Raw genomic sequence first — 21,035 nt, 5'->3', positions numbered from 1 at the left:
CTCCAACTGTTTTCCTAAAATTTAAGCCTACCCTATTTTCTTCTATACATTAATTTTGTGCCACTTTCTGTGAGATTATGTTCATTCACTCATTATGTAAATAAATTCTGGAAAAGGAAAAAGATCATTTCTGAATATAGCTTAAAAGATACTGGGACACCTGTGAACAACGTCCCTAACTCATTTAGAAAACCCTGGAAACTGACTTTTTTTCTGCTAAAATACAAGAGGGATTGTTTCCAGTGTTGATTCATTTTATTTGTTTAATCTGAAAATGAACACAACCACAAAATTAAATAAATAAATAAATAAATAAATGTATTAAAAGAAAATTTTTTGACACGGTTTCCCATAGGATCCTACTGGACAAAATGTCCACCATACAGCTAAATAAAAACATCATACGATGGGTGAGCAATTGGCTAACGGGCAGGGCCCAAAGGGTTATGGTAAATGGAGCTGCGTCAGGCTGGCGGGCGGTCACCAGTGGGGTCCCTCAAGGCTCCATTTTAGGGCCGGTACTTTTCAATATTTTTATAAATGATCTGGATGTAGGAATAGAGGGTATTTTGAGCAAGTTTGCTGATGACACCAAACTTGGAGGAGTTGTGGACTCAAATGAGGGCGTAAAGGCCTTGCAGAGGGATCTGGACAGGTTGGAGAGCTGGGCGATCACCAACCGCATGAAGTTCAATAAGAGCAAGTGCCGGGTCCTGCACCTGGGACGGGGAAACCCTGGCTGCACGTACAGACTGGGCGATGAGACGCTGGAGAGCAGCCTAGAAGAGAGGGATCTGGGGGTCGTGGTAGACAGCAAGTTGAATATGAGCCAGCAGTGTGCCCTGGCAGCCAGGAGGGCCAATCGTATCCTGGGGTGCATCAAGAACGGCATCGCTAGTAGGTCAAGGGAGGTGATTGTCCCGCTCTACTCTGCGCTGGTGCGGCCTCACCTCGAGTACTGTGTGCAGTTCTGGGCACCACAGTATAAAAAGGACATGAAACTGTTGGAAAGTGTCCAGAGGAGGGCTACGAAGATGGTGAAAGGCCTGGAGGGGAAGACGTACAAGGAACGGCTGAGGTCACTGGGCCTGTTCAGCCTGGAGAAGAGGAGGCTGAGGGGAGACCTCATCGCAGTCTACAACTTCCTTGTAAGGGGTTGTCAAGAGGCAGGAGACCTTTTCTCCATTAACACTAGTGACAGTACCCGCGGGAACGGGGTTAAGCTGAGGCAGGGGAAATTTAGGCTGGACGTCAGGAGGGGGTTCTTCACAGAGAGGGTGGTTGCACACTGGAACAGGCTCCCCAGGGAAGTGGTCACTGCACCGAGCCTGTCTGAATTTAAGAAGAGATTGGACTGTGAACTTAGGCACATGGTCTGAACTTTTGGGTAGACCTGTGCGGTGTCGAGAGTTGGACTTGATGATCCTTAAGGGTCCCTTCCAACTCAGAATATTCTATGATTCTATGATTCTATGATAAAATAAAGACAATAAAAAAGTTTGTTAGACAAGACATGATAGAATATCTTGGCTCATTTTCATAGGATCATATAATCATTAAGGTTGGAAAAGACCTCCAAGATCATTTGGTCCAACCATCTCCCTACCACCGTCACCTACTAAACCATATTCCCAGGGACCATGTCTAACTTTTCTTTAAACACCACCCAGGATGGGGACTCCACCACCTCTTGGCAACCTGTTCCAATGTCTGACTACTCTTTCTGAAAAGAAATGTCTCCTAATTTCCAACCTAAAACTCCCCCTGGCGCAGCATGAGCCCATTTCCTCTTGTCCTATTGCTAGTTATCTGCACGAAGAGGATGAACCCCAGCTCCGCACAACTTCTTTTCAGGTAGTTGTAGAGGGCAATAAGGTCTCCCCTGAGCCTCCTCTTCTTCAGACTAAACAACCCCAGTTCCCTCAGTCACTCCTCACAGGATTTGTGTTCCAGGCCCTTCTCCAGCTTCATGGCCCTTCTCTGGGCAAACTCCTTTCTTGTAGTGAGGGAAGAAAAACTGAACACAATATTCAAGTTGCAGCTTCAGTAGTGCAGAATACACGGGGACAATCACCTCTCTGGTCCTGCTGGCTATGCTATTCATGATACAAGCAAGGATGCCATTGGCCTTCTTGTCCACCTGAGCACACCAACGACTCATGTTCAGAAGGATGATTAAAAAAATCTGTAATATGATAAGTTGAAGTAACTGTCAATACTATTTTCACAGCTATGTATTAATAAATTAATCACTTAGGGAGGAACTAACAAGATAATGTACACTGTAGAATCAGATGTAGTGAGAGAGAGTTAATTTATTTCTCTAAGAAATTTCTGAGACTACTAGTGCAAAATACCATCTTACTGTTTTTCACTGTGTATTGTACACAGTGATAATGCTCTTGTTCCTGTGTGCTTTATGATTTGGAGTCCAAACACTAAAGTAAAGCTATACATTACTTCTTTTAAGTCCAGGATCATCTCTTTCCAGTAGAAAATCCTTGTTTTTATAATGTAATATGCATCAGTAAGCATAAAAAGAGTACAGATAACAAAATATATGTTTTCATGTATCCATCAAATATTAATAAAGCAGAAGAGAAAATTAAACTTCATCGGATACAGTTTTCTGTATCATAGGATATAGTTTTCTGTATTGACAGACACCTGGAAATACACATTTTTTCACTGTGTTCACTGGCTGCAGTTGAATCTTAAGCTCTCAAATAAGTTTCTGAAAATGTAAGCTAAATCCAGAATTAGCTTCAACCTACCTTGACTGTCATTTTTCTTCATTTCTTATGATCAGTCTTTCCTCTTGTCACTGTAAGACCTGAATATAGAGCACCAGAAAGTCAATACCCTAAAAGTCTATAGGTCTTAGTATTCTTCAGCAAAGAGTTGCAATACAACTGCTATGTTTTTCTGGTACAGGATTTTGTTCTTTAGCACAAGGTAAAATGAGTTATTAATTTTAGCACAGAAGATCCTATTAATCAAAGCTGACCTGCCACCCAATTCAGTCAATTAAATTTTTATGATGCTTTCATGCTCCAGGTATTCCTTCTCCACTGTTTTTTTTGCTATTTCTCACCAGGATAAAAAACAATGAGGGAGTCTTCATTTTAATGCCTTGCTTTGAAAATTAGAAGGTTGTTTAGCTCATGAGTATTAGTTTTACTGCCAGGAAGGTCCACACTTTACATCGACAGTTTCATATATCTCCAAAGCACAGCCTGGTACTACAAACTGATGTATCGGAACAACGAGGTGAATATTGACAAAGAGACAGGAAGGCAGCCAAGGGCAGACATATCAGAAAGCCTTCAGCACTGCTGAAAACACAGTCATGAACTGGAACTGCAAAAATTGTTTTGAAAATCTACAAATCAGGTGGATCTGTAAAGAAATAGATAAGCCAAAAAACACTAGTTAAAAAAAAAAAAAAAAAGACTTTAGAGACACTTCTTTTCTTGGCCAATTCTTCCCCACCAGTTTAACAACTGAAAGGCACCAACTTCACACAGTACTTCAGGGGAGCCATGTCTTAGCTCAAACATATATAGAATCATAGAACAGTAGAATCCTGGAATCATTACATTTGGAAAAGAACTCCAAGATCATCTGGTCTAACCATCACTCCACTACCAACATCACCTGCTAAACCATGCTCCTAAGCACCAAGTCCAGCCTTTCCTTAACCACCCCCAGGGGCGATGACTCCACTATCTCCCTGGGCAACCCACTCCAGTGCCTGACTACTCTTTCTGAGAAATTTCTCCTAATTTCCAACTTAAACTTCCCCTGGCACAAGTTGAGGACATTTCTTTTTGTCCTACCACGAGTTAGCTGACAGAAGAGGCTGTTCCCTTGCTCCACCCAACTTCCCTTCAGGTAGCTGTAGAGAGCAATAGTCTCCCCTGAGCCTACTCTTCTCCAGACTAAACAACTCCTGTTCCCTCAGCCAGTCTTCATAAGACTTGTATTCCAGGCTCTTCACCAGCTTCATAGCCCTTCTCTGGACACACTCCAGGACCTTGATGATTTTCATGCAGAGAGGGGCCCAAAACCTAATACAGTACTCGAGGTATGGCCTCACCAGAGCAAAATATATGGGGAAAATCAACTCCCTTGTCCTGCTGGCTATGCTATTCCTGATAACAAGCCAGGATGGCCTTGGCCTTCTGGGCCACCTGGACACATTGTCAGCTCATGTTCAAGTGAGCATCAACCAACACTCCCAGATCCTTTCCTCTGCACAGCTTTCCAGCCACTCTCCCCCAGGCCTGTAGCATTGCATAAGGTAGTTGTGACCAAAGTGCAGGACCCAGCACTTAGCCATGTTGACCCTCACCCCACTGGCCTCTGTCCATCTACCCATCCTGACCAGGTCCCTCTGCAGGGCCTTCCTACCCTTGGGCAGATAGACACTTTCCCCCAACTTGGTGTCATCTGCAAATTTACTGAGGGTGCACTCAATTCCCTCATCCAAATCATCAGTAAAGATATTAAAGAGTCTGGACCCCAACACCAACCCCTGGGGAACACCACTGGTGACCGGTGGCCAGCTAGATGTCACTTCCTTCACCACCGTTCTCTGGGCCCGGCCACCCAGCCAGTTGTTAAATCCAGCAAATATATCTGTCCAAGCTGTGGGCTGCCAGCTTCTCCAGGAGAATACTGTGGGAGACCGTGTCAAAGGCTTTGCTGAAGTCTAGGTAGAACTACATCAACAGCCTTTCTGTCATCCACCAGGCAGGTCACCCAGTCATCAAAGGAGATGAGGCTGGTCAGAATCTGTCAATCTTTAATATTTCACAGTTGGATTTATTCTTGTTGCTGCTATTCTTAAGCATCCAGATGACAATTAAAGAATCAATAAAATGTGAATTTCTTATAAGGAAATCAGTTTGAAATTCTAATATGCCATATAGTTTCAAGACAGTCATGTAGATAAAATATTATCTGCTTTGTTTTGTTGACTGTTTTAATTTTGGTTTTATACAGGACATTGTTATTGCATTTAGAGTTTTTGTTTTGCATTTGTGTAGTTTTATACAAAGTATAAATCAGAAGTAATTGAGAAGTCTTAGCTACAAAGCTAATTTTTTTGTGCCATAACAAAATCAAAGCCAACACATACAATTCTACATTCTGAACATAACTGCTGTTGCTTGCACAGTGTGTCTTACGGACATACAAATTTATTTAATGTAATAATACTTCTCCAGTATCTGTTCTGTCCACTCATTTTCTTAGAGAAGAAGTAGTAGGATATTAGTAGCTAGAGAGCAGCTCAGGAGAAAGGGATCTGGGGTGCTGGTTGATGTAGACTTAATATCAGTCAGCAGTGTGTCCTGGTAGAAAAGAGAGACAAACACATTTTGGGATGCATAGCCAGCTGGTCAAAAGAGGTGATTCTCCCACTGTATTTAGTGTTGGCCTCACTTTGAATATTGCATGCAGTTCTGGGCTCCACAACATAAAAAGAATATTAAGATACTTGAAAGCATCAAGAGGACAGAAACAAAGCTGGTGAAAGTGGTGAAGTGTATGTCCTATGAGGAGCAGCTGAGGACACTTGGGTTGTTTAGTTTGGAGAAAAGAAGGCCAAGAGGTGACCTCATTGCTCTCTGCAACTTCCTGAGGAGGGGAAGCAGAGAGGTGTCAGTCCCTGGTACGCAATGACAGGACATATGGAAACAGCACATCCTTTTTCCTTTCTTTCCCTTCCCTTCCCTTCCTGCCGCTGCCCCTTTCCCCTTCCCTTTCCCCTTCCCTTTCCCCTTCCCTTTCCCTTTCCCTTTCCCTTTCCCTTTCCCTTTCCCTTTCCCTTTCCCTTTCCCTTTCCCTTTCCCTTTCCCTTTCCCTTTCCCTTTCCCTTTCCCTTTCCCTTTCCCTTTCCCTTTGCCTTTCCCTTTGCCTATTCCCCATCCCTATTTCCATTCTATAGCAATTCACAGGCAACTAAGTCTAACTTTGTAGTGCAGTTTATTCTATGTGTTAGAGAGTGAGGACACATCCTGGAATTTTCTTTAGACAGATTCATAATGGAATAGTCAAGAGAGTCAGGACTCATTTGATTCCGGTGTTAGCACAAAGCCAGAAGTTTCACTGTTTAAATATCAAAAGGGAAAAAAAAATAACCATACTTCCTCACACCAGTGATTTTGTATGAATCTAATACTTAAAAGATTTGCACATTTTAGACAAAGTCAAGTGAAAACTTTTCTGTGTTTCTGGTTCCTTTATGGTGACAATACATTAGAAATATACTATTGTCATTACAATGTCATTTGCTTGAGTAGGCAAATGTAAGAAAAGTGTGACAGATGATTTTCCCTCCTCATAACTGCAGAATACGTAAGTTCCACTTCTGTATGAAATGGAGAAGTGCAACTGCATAAGATTTTTAGGAAAGGTGACTTTAGCTTCTATTCTACATTCATTTCAGCCATAACAGCATAATAGCAAGTGAAAGATTTTCCAGCTCAGTCAAGTGCTTCTCCATCACTGTTCTGTAATAAACCATGTCAGATTCATTTTCACATGGCTGTAAACATCAAGAGCCTAATGACATTCAGAACTGCTTGTACTATTGCAGATTTCCTCTCCCATTTATATGTTTTCCAGTAGATATATTGAAAAGACTGACTAGTAATGATTCCTTGCATGTCACATGCTAAAGAAAGCACCAATAAAAAATATAAATGAATAAATAAACATTGCTTAAATCAATATATATGCCATTTCGTAACCTGCATTAGTAAAACACTTCTTTTGTAAATTCACTTTGCTTTACTCTGGTCTTGCCAGCTTATGTGTGAAAGGAGGTCAGAATGCCCTGTTTAATCTGAGCTTCTTCCTAGGAAGTGTAAATTTTGGGTTTGTTTCCACTTCTACCAGTTATATCTGTGGACTTGGACAATTTTCAGTGGACTTGGACAATTATCAGATGACTACCACCTATAAACATAATAAATTATATATAATGCAGTAAATATTACAGACATCTATCTGTCCTTTATCCTCTCTTCTCCATTGTCAACATCAGGATTTTGAAGTAATGAGCAAAGGAGGCAGACAACGAGTCATAAAGACTACATGATTCAAGACTGACTTAGTACCATAGGGATGGTACTGAAGTACCTGCACAAATTAATCTGGCTCCCAGCTACATCCTCTTCTTTTACTCCAATAACAGGACTTTATTTCAAATAGATGTATGAACAATTTGTGAACTTTCTTTAAAAACATGACCAAAACCCATCAACAATGCACAGATAACAAATACCATTAAGACTTATCCTTCACTACTATTACAAGCTATTATAATAACATACCTCTCTCTATACTTTACAGAATTAATATCAACTATTGTTAATACAGTTTCTTCCTTGCTCCACATATTTTTGGCTCCATGTTTCATGCTAAGAGCATTATCTTGTGCTTTTCATGCCATTTATACTTTTTGTTGGGCTGCTGTCATTAAGACTGTCTCATTAAAGCATGTCTGTTGTAAATACCTCTTAGAAAGAAAGCTTTTGCCATTCATGGTTTTAAAGAAAAGGAGAAAAAGAAAAAAAAAAAAAAAAAAAGAAAGGAAAAAAAAAAAAAAGAAAAAAAAGGATTAACAATTTTTAATATTACGAAATAAATAAATAAATAAATAAAATAAAAGAAGCCACAAAAGAAGCTTTTATTTCACTTATGTTACTCAAAATGGGTTTAATTTGGAAAAGATGGCATTTTGACAAGGCATTAGTCACGAAAGAAAGAAAATGATGAGAGAGACTGAATACTCCTTAGGTACTCAAAGTGATGGATGACCACTTTCCATATGTATAGGAAAGCATCTTATACCTCTGTGACTTGTTCTCATGGTACCTCGAGATTAGATCAAAATAAGTCAGTCCCTGGTCAAAAGCTTAGACAATGAAATTTTTCTAACAAATATTTCCTGAAGAAATCCAAAAGAGTGAAGGACAGAAATTAGATACAGTGCATTAAAAATAAAAATAAATAAAGCCACTGACAAGCTAAAAGATACACAGTTCTGAATGTCTTTAACACATCAGTAAATGAAAATAATAAATACGACTGTTAGTACAACAGATCAGACTTTGACAGCTAGAAAACTTTCATTACAAATAGTGATAAATATTAATAAAGTAGCATGAAAATAACATGCATTTCTGTGATGGTTTTACCCAGCTGGGCAGATGAACTCCACCACAACTCCTCTCACTCCTCAGAGGGAAATGGGGAGAAAATTAAATGAAAAGGAATCAAGGGTTGATAGAAGGACAGGGAGATCATTCAACAGTTATTGTCATGGGCAAAACAGACTCAGCATAGGGAGATTAATATAATTTATTACCTATTATTATCAAACTACAGCAGTGAGAAACAAAAACCAAAATGCCTTTCCCCTATCCACCCTCTTCTAACTCCTGATGCCACACCCCTCCCCCCCACCGAGTGCTGCTAGGGAATGGGAATGGGGGCTGCGGTCCTTATGCTTAGTCTCCACCGCTCCTTCACGGTCTCTCTCTGTCCCTGCTCTACGCAGGGTCCCTCCCACGGGATGCCGTCCTTCTGAAATGAGTCTGTGGGGGCTGCCCACAGGCAGCAGCTCTTCAGGAACTGCTCCCACACGGCTCCGTCCCACGGGGTCCATCCGTCCCCCAGGAGCAAACTGCTCCAGCACGGGCCCCCCACGGGTGGGCGGCAGCTCCCCCCAGACCCGCTGCTCCTGCGTGGGCTCCTCTCCACGGGCTGCAGCTCCGGCCCGGGGCCTGCTCCTGCGGGGGCTCTCCATGGGCCGCAGCCTCCTCCAGGCCACATCCACCTGCTCCACCAGGGGCTCCTCCACCCATGGGGGGGCTGCAGCGTGGAGATCTGCTCCATGTGGGACCCATGGGCTGCAGGGGGACAGCCTGCTCCACCAGGGGCCTCTCCCTGCACAGCCCGCAGGGGAACTGCTGCTGCCTGCCTGCAGCACCTCATGCCCTCCTGCTGCACTGAGCTTGGTGTTTGGTGTCTGTTTATCACTCCTCGTTCTCCCAGATGCTGTTGTGAAGCAGTTGTTTGTTTGTTTCTTTGTTTTCCCTTTCTTAAATCTGCTCACCTAGAGGCACAAACAACGTCACTCGTTGCCTTGGCTCTGTCCAACGGCAGGTCCCTTTGGATCTGGCTGAAACTGGCCCTTACCTAACATGGTGCAGCTGCTGGATTCTTCTCACAGAGGTCATCCTTGCAGCCCCCCCCCCACTACCAAAACCTTGCCATGTAAACCTAATACAATTTCACACATGTAAAGAACTTCATATTCTAACAAGGAAGAGTAAAACCCAATTTTATTTTCTAATTATATTTTACAATCCAATTTAAACTTAGAGAAAGCATTTCCTAGAACAGTTATAAATAAAACCCCATACATTCTTTTTATTTATTTATTTATATTTTTTTTCCTCCCTGCCACCTCTGTCACTACTTTTTGCTCCATTATCTTTTCCCTTGATAGCTTTCCTATCAAGTCAGTATGTTCCAGCCAGCCTCTTCCTGAAGGGCTCTCTCCTGGGCTTTTTCTTTCATTTTCATCCTGAAGTTTGCTTTTTTTTTTTTTGTCCTTCAAGAACCTCTCTCCATGTTTCATAATTCTTATAAGACACTTAGTGATGGCTGCTCTCTCCTGAGTTAGAAGAGTTTGTAGAGAGACCATAAGCTCAAGATTCAAACAGAAAGGCAACTATTTCATATATTATCACGTGTTTTTTAAAAAGGACTGTGGTTTGCTTTCAAATATGGCAGCCACAATTAAGTATGTAATTCTGGGAAGGAAACTATCATATTGCTAACTTCTGTTATACAACTGCCAGTTTTTTTATACTACAGCTAATTAACAGAATGCCTCCTCGTGTCTGGATTTCGGTGTGTGACCACAAAAAAGAAAGAATAAAGTGACATAGGCTCTTTGTCCTATCCTTTCTGTTGTCACACATACTGTTTCTGCAACTAAAGAATTGAGATTTTCATCATGCTCCATTTCTGTTTTATGGATACCCTCAAACTTAATTAATATTTGCAACTCACTTTTGATTTCTATGATTGAAAAGTGCGATAAAAATGCAGAATTTTATTTATTATTATTAAATCAGTGCAGTTAGGGGAAACAAATAAGTTGGGGATTCCGTTTTCTTTTGATGACTTACACAGCAGTTGCATAATGTTTCTACTGAATAAATTCTCAGTAACATCATGAACAGATGCATGAGTACCCTTTATCACAGAGAGAGAAAGAATCCCCCTTAAAATGTCTTAATGAAGAGGCATACCTGATCATCTACTTAATTCCAAAACTGTGCCAAAGAGGTATAGATACAGGTGGGCCACATCCTCATCAGATGTATTTATGATTTTTCCCTTTTCTACCTGAAAAATAGTTTACTGCTCTGGGTAGATTATACCTTTAGGATTCTCACAGAGAAAGAGGCAGAGACTAGAGGAATCAAAGAATCAGGAATATTCCCTTTCTACAACCCAGGTCAGGATTAATACCTCCACAATAAGTGATCTGTGATGGAAAAGGAAAAGAAGGGAAAGATAAATGGGAAAGGGAAAGGAAAAGGACAAGGGGAGAAGGGACAGAGGAGAGTGGATGAGAGGAGAAGGGAAGAGGCAAGTCTTTTCTAATAGTCCTTTTGCAAGATTTTTCTTTCAAGTTGTGCTATATGTTAAAAAATAATAATAAAAAAATAATAATAATAATAAAAAGTTTTTGCAATTAGTCATTTTGGAGTATATTTTTCATTTATCAGAAGGTAAGATGCCTTTCAGTTAAGAATGTATTTATGTCTCTTACTAATGATATCGTATGAAATTGAAGGGGCTGTTTGAAGACAGAAACAAAACAGCTTCTATCAAGTAGGTTTTCTAAGAAAACTGCCACTCTCAACCTTCCCACCCACCCCCGACTCCCCACCCCCTAAAAAATAAAAATTAAAAAAAATCCTGGTAAGTCATCGGCATATATAAAAACTTAATATGGCATTAAATAGAAAAGAAAGTGATGATGTTCCTGAAAAAGGACAACATGAAAGGTAAAATGCCTCTACTTGAAAGGTTCACCAAGAGGCAATTCCTATAAAAGCTCCCTGGCAGTTTTGTTTTTTATTAAAAAGAAATTGATAGTTTGGCAGAGATCATGAGTAACTTATTTTTCATTCTGAATGTTTCAGAAGGCTGAGGGTGTGTGCAATAACCAGTCTGACATCCGCAGAGCCTGCATGTTGCTCATTTGATGTTTATTGACACATCTCCCTGCTGCTTGTGTCAGTGATGTTTCTGGTTTAACTTTACCAGCAGAACAGGTACATATAGGATTTTAGAAAGATTCTCGATGTCTCTGACCTCCAGCTGATGGTACAGAGTAACTGTCCCTGCAGATGTAATGTTTGCTACAAGTCAAAACAAAGCAGAACAGAAGTCAATGATTTAAAAACAAAAGAGACTAAAGGGGACAGAATAGGAATGTCTGTGTTAAAGGACTGAGCACTACTGTACCTGAAAATACCTTCAGTTTGACTAAGAAGATAGTCTGCTTTCCAAAGATCCCTTCTAAAATGGTAGAGGATAGGGTTCAGTCAGGTGAACAAAGTGCCTAAGTCATTAGGGAGTGAAATTGTCACAGTCACAGAAAAGTTGACAGTACTCTAACACAGCCTGGGAAGGTTGCTACAGCTTATTCTGGCTCTTCAAAACTAGTGGTCTAAAATTACTCTGACTATCATGTCAGGACTCCCCGCAGAAAATCTTGTAGGCGCTACTGGTTGCATGTTCCTGCAATGATGACATAAGACCATCTCTGACATTGAGATATATGCAGATATTCTGCATAGATATATATATGAACAGATGGGAATTGTGAATTAAAACTAACAAGTGATGTTCTTTGTTTTATCCTGAGACCCTTTGCAATGGATGCAAAATACAGTGGTATACTTTGGCTAGGAGAAAAAAAAATATTTCAAATCTATGTTTCATTCAGCTGTCAGAACGCACAGCTTGAATTCAGCTGCTTAAATCTCTTCACATCAAATGGCCTATTAGGAGGTTAAAACTAGCTATCAAAGTCCCAGCAAGTCATTCGGAGCCAGTCTGTTTCCTACAAGGATCAAAGTAGCAGCCACCCTTACCTCTCCTGGCTACCCAACTCCCCAGAAAGCTATACTACCATTGAATAAATGGTGGGAGAAAATAAATGTCTCCTGTCTTTCCAGCATGACTTTTTGTTGAGATTTTTCCCAAACTGATACAAATGAAATGCCCTGACTAATGAATTCTAAAGCATCTTTGTTATTCCTGAGAAACAGGAAGTTCTTGCAGTAAGAACTTGAGACAACACTTTTTTTTTTTTTTTTTTCTTTCCTTGTAAAGGTATCATATCCTTTCCATTTAGGAACAAAGATTGTTGGATGATAATATAGCATCCTGCAACCTGGTCATTACTCTGTGAAGATACAAGCTCTTGTTGTGACGCCCAAAAATCTATCCTGGATTTTTGTGCAAAATAGCAAGCTGTTAACACTAAAATATTTCCTTTAATCACTAGGCTTTTAAAATGGATCTACCATCACACCTACTAGAGATATATTTACTTACTATTTCAGTCTTCCAATTCTAAATAGAAACTGACAAGGAAAATATATGTCTGCCAGTAACTGGGGGGGCAAACTGCAGTCCTGGCAAAAGCTGAGAATGAATGTGGCATTTAGTAGACCTTGCTGTTTGAAATACACTACACAGGTTTAGTTTATCTCTCACATGTACATATGTTCACACACATACATATGTAAATGAATAAAATATGTAATCCTTAAATTTCCTTAATCCTGAGAATTTTAAAAAGTGTTTTCTCCAAATTAATTCCATTTGTTCATCAAGATAAGTACAGAACTTATTTTATGATATAAACTTTCTTTTCCTGGTAAATAGTCATCTGACATGTTGACTTTCCTGTTGTGATTTTGGCCTTATTTTTGCTTTTTCTAAAGCAACATATTAATATGTAGAACTCAGAAAAAGGATTACATAATAAAGAAACAACTCAAATTGTTTCAGAGACCATTTCAGAGTGCTTCCAAGGCTAGTCACAGCTGATGGAAGTAAACAAGAAGAATGATGAAATTAGATATTTAGTTCTTACTCTAGCCAAAAGTTAAAGAAACAGAAAAAGTAAGACAAATATGTCCAGTGAATAAATAATAAAAAGATAAAAATATACTAACACACACAGAGACAAATCCTGTTTTCCTAAAAAGCAATTACCCTCTTTCTGATACACAGAAACAATTGTATTCTCCTGGTCATCATTAGGAATATTGGAAAATTGCTTTTAGATCTGAGAAGCTCTTCCATCTGATGCATATCTTCTTTTGGACTTCGTTACCTCCTTATCTGTCCCCTGCCCCATGTTCTTATCTATGTGGTGGTTTTACCCTGCTGGGCAGCTGAACTCCACCACAACCACTCTCCCTGCCCCTTCCCAAAGGAAAAGGGGAGAAAATACAATGGAAAGGGCTCAAAGTTAGAAATAAGGACAGGGAGACCACTCAACAGTTATTGTCATAGGCAAAACAGACGCAATGTAGGGAGAATAATGAAATTTCTTGCCTATCACTAGCAGAATAGAACAGTGAGAAACTAAAAGCAAATAACAAACACATTCCCCCTAACCACTCTCTTCTACCTCCTCACCCCAAGTGGCACAGGGGAGCAGGGAATCAGGGCTGCAGTCAGTCCCTGATGCTTCATCTCTGCTGCTCCTTCATGGTTATTCCCTGATCCACGTGGGGTTCCTCCCACGGGATGCCATCCTTCTGAAATGAGCCTGTGGGGGCTGCTCTTCAGGAACTGCTCCCACACGGCTCCATGCCACGGGGTCCATCCATCCCGCAGGAGCAAACTGCTCCAGCACGGGTCCCTCAGGGGTGGGCAGCAGCTCCCCCCAGGCCCCCTGCTCCTGCGTGGGCTCCTCTCCACGGGCTGCAGCTCCGGCCCAGGGCCTGCTCCTGCGGGGGCTCTCCATGGGCCGCAGCCTCCTCCAGGCCACATCCACCTACTCCACCGGGGACTCCTCCACCCATGGGGGAGCTGCAGCGTGGAGATCTGCTCCATGTGGGACCCATGGACCGCAGGGGGACAGCCCGCTCCACCCAGCTTCTGCCTCTCCCTCCACAGGCCACGGGCGAACTTCTGCTCTGTGCCTGGAGCACCTCCTGCCCTTCTTCTGCACTGACCTTGTTGTTTGCAAGGCTGGTTCTCACTCCTCTCTCCAACCTGCACATTGTTTCTTCCCCTTTCTTAAATCTGCTCTCTCAGAGGCACAATCAGCATCGCTCATGGCTTGGCTCTGGCCAGCAGCGCATCGGTCTTGGAGCTGGTTCTGCTCTGACATGGGGCAGGTTCTGGGCTCAACTTCAACCCTGCAGCCCCTCACTACTAAACCCTTGCAATGTAAACAAGATACTCTGAGCTACTTGTGTTTATAAAAGAGAGAAAATATAAAGGCATTATGAACAAGAACAAGAAGGGCAATTACATTTTGGTATGTGACTTGTTCAATAAAGAAAAACTCTTTAAATCGGCTTAAATTTGTGTAAAATATTATGCTATTGTGAGTGTTACTGTATTATACTGACATGTACAAAGTGCTCTGAGACAAATTAGGACTAAAAACAAACAAACAAAAAAACATGAACTATTGTCAAATATTTTATATCCACTCTGTACATGAATGTCTCCTTGAAATAGCTGAAGTGCTGATAAGGCATAACAAAAATGAAAATCTGTATAGCATGTATGCTATTTAATGGAGTAAAGGAGAATGAAAAAAAAAAAAAATCTGTTGTAAACTGATCCAATTCTACTTAACAAAAGTGACTTTTTGTTGTATGCATCTACCAAGTATATGGACTGTTTAAATTCACTGTACAGTACTCCAAAATGTTGCTGACAGCATTTGATTATTTTCAACATAACAACATTTTGCATGTAAGACTTTTTATATTGCTCCTGGTCTTTGTGCAAACTAAATGATAATACTTTCTTGCAACAAAAAGATTTTTTTTCAACATGATTTTAGGTTCATTAAATAAGGCAGTAAAGAGAACATGACATATCTGACCTTTTTTTTCTTAGAGTGGTTCAATGGTAATGTAAATCTTTAGGCAATCAACACAAGCTCTGCAATCAAGCCTGCATTGTTTTTATTCTGTTTTCTAAATGTAATCCTTGGTGGCAAGAGTCTTGTCCAGAAACTTAAGAGCTGAAGTGTTTACAAAAAAAAGTAATGCTAAATAAGCAGTTAAAAGCTTTTTTCTTTTTCCTTTTTTTTTTTTTTTCTTTTCTTTATTTTTTTTCTTTTGTTTCTTTTTCTTTTTCTCTTTCTTTTTCTTTTTTTCTCTTTCTTTTTCTTTTTTTCCTTTCCATTATCCCCCTGATTTTCTGATATTCCAGAATACTTTCTAGAAAAGTTCTAGTTAACAATGTAACAAAAGATGTACACCATTTTACGTCTTTCTTTTGGTATTGTCTATTTCCAGACTTGCCCAGTTCCAGACTGTCTGAAGGCCATTTTAAAATATTCATCTTCACAATCCTTTGTGAACTGTACTTTTATTTTCATTTAATTGAATCAGAAGTGAAAGAAAAAGATACATCTATATCTATATTTGGTGTCTCTGTTCTGTTTTTTCCTGTTTTGGAATGAGGTGGCTCAACAATCCCAGGAATATGAAGTAAAGGGCAAATGAAGATGGCCACACAGCAAATGCTTTATACAGTGATGTAACTGTTCTTCATTAGAACCAGATATTGATTTGTGACAGAAAATGAAGTTTCTATAGCAAAATTATGCATTATTGTTTTATTATAATAATTGTTATAAGTAATAACAATACTTGTAATGCTAACTATAACAAAAATTAGAATTAAATTGAATAATAGTAATTTATACATATATATATATATTTTTTTTTTCTTAGTTCCAAAGATTGTGAGAAATCTTCCAAAGTTTTACCTTGCATTTTAACTTCCTAAGCATTACCTTGACTTTTCAAATACAGCTGTGGAAAGAGCAATGTGATGACATTTAAGCAAAAAGGTCAAGGAAAAAGAAGGTTTTGCAATATTTAATTTATTCCTCTGCTAACTTTATGGCTTTTTCAGAGAATTACTACAGCTCATATAACAAAATTAGTTAAAATTCTGTTTTGGGGTCCAGCAGCTCAATGGAAAACAGAATTAAACATTATTAATAATCTGAATTGAGGTAGCGCATTCTGAGACAGAAAAATATGTGAGCATATCTCTGTTTAGAATCATAGAATGCTAGAATTCTTTGGGCTGGAAGGGAATCACAGAATCACAGAATTGTCTAGTCTGGAAGAAACCTCAAGATCATCGAGTCCAACCTCTGACCTAACACTAATAAATCCTCCACTAAAGCATATCATTAAACTCAACATCTAAACATCTTTTAAAGACTTCCAGGGATGGTGACTCCACCACTATCCTGGGCAGCCCATTCTAATGCCTCACAACCCTCTCAGTAAAGAAGTTCTTCCTAATATCCAACCTAAAACACCCCTGATGCAACTTTAGCCCATTCCCCCTTGTCCTGTCACCAGGCACGTGGGAGAATGGACCAACAACCACCTCACTACAGCCTCCTTTAATGTACTTATAAAGAGCAATAAGGTCACCCCGAGTCTCCTTTTCTCCGGGCTGAACAACCCCAGCTCCTTCAGCTGTTCCTCATAAGACTTGTTCTCCAGACCCCTCACCAGCTTTGTTGCCCTTCTCTGGACTTGCTCGAGCACCTCACTACTTCCTGTAGTGAGGGGCCCAAAACTGAACACAGTACTCGAGGTGCGGCCTCACCAGAGCCGAGTACAAGGGGACAATCACTTCCCCAGACCTGCTGGCCACCCTGCTTCTTATGCAAGCCAGGATGCCGTTGGCCTTCTGGGCCACCTGAGCACACTGCTGGCTCATATTCAACTGACTATCCACCAATACTCCCAGGTCCTTCTCTGCCTGGCAGCTTTCTAACCACTCATCCCCCAGCCTGTAGCTCTGCTTGGGGTTATTGTGTCCCATGTGCAGGACCCGGCACTTGGCCTTGTTGAACTGCATACAGTTTGCCTCAGCCCATCGGTGCAGCCTATCCAGATCCTCCTGCAGAGCCTTCTTGCCCTCGAGCAGATCGACACACGCACCTAGCTTGGTGAGAGTGCACTTGATCCCCTCATCCAGATCATCAATGAAGATATTAAAGAGGACTGGCCCCAGTACTGAGCCCTGGGGAACACCACTAGTGACCGGCCTCCAGCTGGATTTGACTCCATTCACCACAGCTCTTTGGGCCCAGCTATCCAGACAGTTTTTAACCCAACGAAGTGTGCACCAGTCCAAGTCACGGGGGAGGGGGAGGGGGAGGGAGGGGGAAGGGGAAGGGAAGGGGAAGGGGAAGGAGAAGGGGAGGGGGAGGGGGAGGGGGAGGGGGAGGGGGAGGGGAGGGGAGGGGAGGGGAGGGGAGGGGGAGGGGGTGGGGGGAGGGGGAGGGGGAGGGGGAGGGGGAGGGGGAGGGGGAGGGGAGGGGAGGGGAGGGGAGGATTATCTTGATAGGAAAATTAATTTTAAAAATAATCTGGGAAGGCAAACTCTCAGCCTGATTTTCTAATAGTTTTTTTACAGATGTTTAGTAAGTACTTACACTCAGCATGCCCAGCTGTCCTATGCTTATTGCAGATAAATTAATGAAATAAAGAAACTTCATTTTCAGGGTGATATTTTTGTAGTTTTGTGGGTTTCTTTTTGTTGTTGTTTTGTTTTTGTTGTTGTTTCTGGTTTTGTTTAGGGGTGTGTGAAATTTTTAAATATATAAGCATGTTTTTTTTTTTTTTTTTAATACCTTCCCTTTATTTTTCTCTATTTCTTTTCTAATAATAATAATAATTACAAATTTAACTGTCCCTCTACTGCACCCATTTGTTAGTTCTCCATAAGCAGTTATTAAGTAGGGTCTAGCCCAGGGAACAGACCACAGTAATGAGCCTCATGTGTTTCTCAGTTTCCACACAGTGGACTAAATTGTGCAGCCATACATTGGACTAAATTGTGCAGCAACCTTCTTCCTAACCTGTGGGACTTGATTCACAGTTGTGAAGGGGATGTAGGCTATCCAGGCAGATCAGCTCACAGAGAAGCAAGTCAAAAGAATTCAGTTCAGCATTCTCCATCTGACTACTATTGATGCAGGTGTGTTGGTTTAGCAAATGTAAACTAAACGTTGAACTATAGTTCTTCCAAGGATGCTGTGTGAGTTAGAAATGTGAAAACAAACAAACAAACAAACAAACAAAACAAAAAAAAAACCCTTAAGGTAATAATACTAGGGTTAGGGAGTTACAGGCATACAGATAAACTGAATAAAGTGGGATTAGGAGGGAGGTGAGGAAAGAAGCAGGTTCCCATCTTATTTGGGAAGAATGAAGAAAAGGAACATGGGAAGACACAGAAAAACATCATAGTAAAACTGAAGAGGACTTAACCTCTATCAGCAGAATAAGATGATGTCAGCTGAGTAATGCTGCTACAGCAACACATTCCGAAATGTAAAGTGTTAGCTACTTAGGTAAAATTTCTTTTAAGACAGTGCAGTGGGTTGGCCTTAGCTAGCTGCCAGTTACCCACCAAGCTGCTCTTTTACTCCTGCTCCTCAGCAGGACACAGAGAAAATCCAATGAAGAGTTAATGGTTTTAGATAAAGACAGGAAGATCTCTCAGCAATTACAATCACGGGCAAAGAAGTCTCAGCTCAGGGAAGATTAATTTAATGTATTTCAAATTAATAAAAGAATAGGACAGTGGGAATTAAAATCATGCTAAAAACACCTTCCCTCCACTTTTCTTTCCAGGTACAACTTCACTCCTGGTCCTTCAACCTCCTCCCCACACTGCATTTTTCAGGGTGATGGTGAATGAAGACTGTGGTCAGTCCATAATGTTTTGTCATTGTTGCTCTGTCATTGTCACACTCCTACTCCGTCTGGGGGTCCCTCTCACAGAGTGCCATCCTTCATGAACTGATCCCATGTCGGTCCTTCCCAAAGGCTGCAGTTCTTCAAGAATTGATCTTACATGGATCCGTACCACAGGGTGCAGTCCTTCAGAAACAGATTTCTCCAACATGCGTCCACCATGAGCTCACCATGGGCTGCAGCTCCTGTCACACTACCTGCTCCTACATGGGTTCTCTGCAGGCTGCAGCTTCCTTCAGGCCATATCCACCTGATCTAGTGTGGGGTCCTCCATGGGCTGTTGTGTGGCTATCTGCTCTGACATGGTACACTATACAGCCCTTTCTGACTATAGTTTAACTAAACCATCCATTTAAATTCACTTAAATAGAATATCCTTAAATCATAGAAGAGCAAAACCTGCATGAACAACAAAAAAAATAATAATGAAGAGATTGCACTTCCCTTACCAATGACAAATTTAACGGTCTCTCTATCAAAAATGAAGCAATTTTAATGAGATGTGAATGCCATTCCAGCAGATTATCAGTACAACATCAGCAGATCTGAAAATGCTATAGCTGAAACATTCCTAAAAATACTCATATTATTTCTCTGTGTTTCATAAAAGGCAAATATTGACTGCAAGTTGGCAAAAGACTTGCACATTTTTCTGATAATGAAATAATAAACTTTATCCAAACATCTTTGAGTTAAACTGTCATTGACTTCGTTTTCAGTTCAGCCACTGTCAGTGTGGCAGAAGCAATAGTGACATTTTTACTGTTTTATTCAAGGGAAGTAATACTGTAGGCCATCTACTCTATAGTACAGATGCTTTTTTTTTTTTTTTTTTGGGTGTGGGGGGGGAGTAGGGGGTTGGGAAGACAATAGCCCCTGGGTGAATGAAGATAAGTTTCTTGTCTCTTTGTTGTTTATTTGCCCTACCATACTTTAGAGGTGGTGATACCAGTGATACCAATTTCCTTTAGAATGCAAGGAGCTCTGTTCATGTAAAAGTTGAATGCGTACAATGCATCTGCACAAAAGCCACCACATTGTGTGAAACCTTGTCTGATAATGCCCTTACAAATGATTCCCGTATTTCCCTTGATTTATTATTTTCAAATGCATGCATCCTACCTCCTCTTTGTAAAACATCTTCTGTAACTCATTCAAAATGCTAACATCGCCATATCCATTTTACCTATATTCAAATTGTAAGAGTTGAGTTTTCGATATGTTAAGTATGGTATTGCTGACTGAAGGCTGTTATTAATTGAGGCAATCCTGAGCCCTTGAACGAAAACATACTTCTTCCAAATAAATAAATAAATAAACGTGATCTGGGGAAATAATTTCATGGATTCTTTATGCATTATTCTTAATTAAAAATGGAGATTTAATATACCAAAGCATTTGGTAACCCCCTAAATGTTGTTCTAAAGAGTTTTAGGATGGGCATGGGTTAACTGTTGAGCTGTACAGGACTCATTTCATTAGCTCAGGAAAATAATATACGTACTTGTTCATTGTTACCTGTTGAAGAATGAGGCAATGAAGGCAAAATATATTGCCAGTTCTGTTGTGGTCCATGTGAAAGTATACAATGATTTATGAATGGAAGAAGACAGGAAAATGCAAGTCGATTGGGAATTTGACCTGTGTTTATTGTTACTTTGATGATAAACTTAAATCTTCCTGATTTCTGCTAACACAATAGGGTGCAGGGAAGGTGAGGAAAGAAAAAATAAGGAAGAAGACTTCTGAAAGAGGAAGAATAGAACTACATTTATAACATTTCTATTTCCCCAAAAGCCTTTGGGGAAAAAGAAAGCTGCCTTTCAATGGTAGCTTTCTTATGCAAGGTTTTGTCACACACTTTAAATACAAAATTTCAATGATATAACTTTTAAGTAGTAATGGCTCAATTTTTCCTTCACCAAAATA

Source organism: Aythya fuligula, chromosome Z, assembly GCF_009819795.1.
Source record: "Aythya fuligula isolate bAytFul2 chromosome Z, bAytFul2.pri, whole genome shotgun sequence".
Lineage (NCBI taxonomy): Eukaryota > Metazoa > Chordata > Aves > Anseriformes > Anatidae > Aythya > Aythya fuligula.
The sequence above is the reverse complement of the archived record's forward strand: the minus strand, read 5'-3'. Positions refer to the sequence as shown.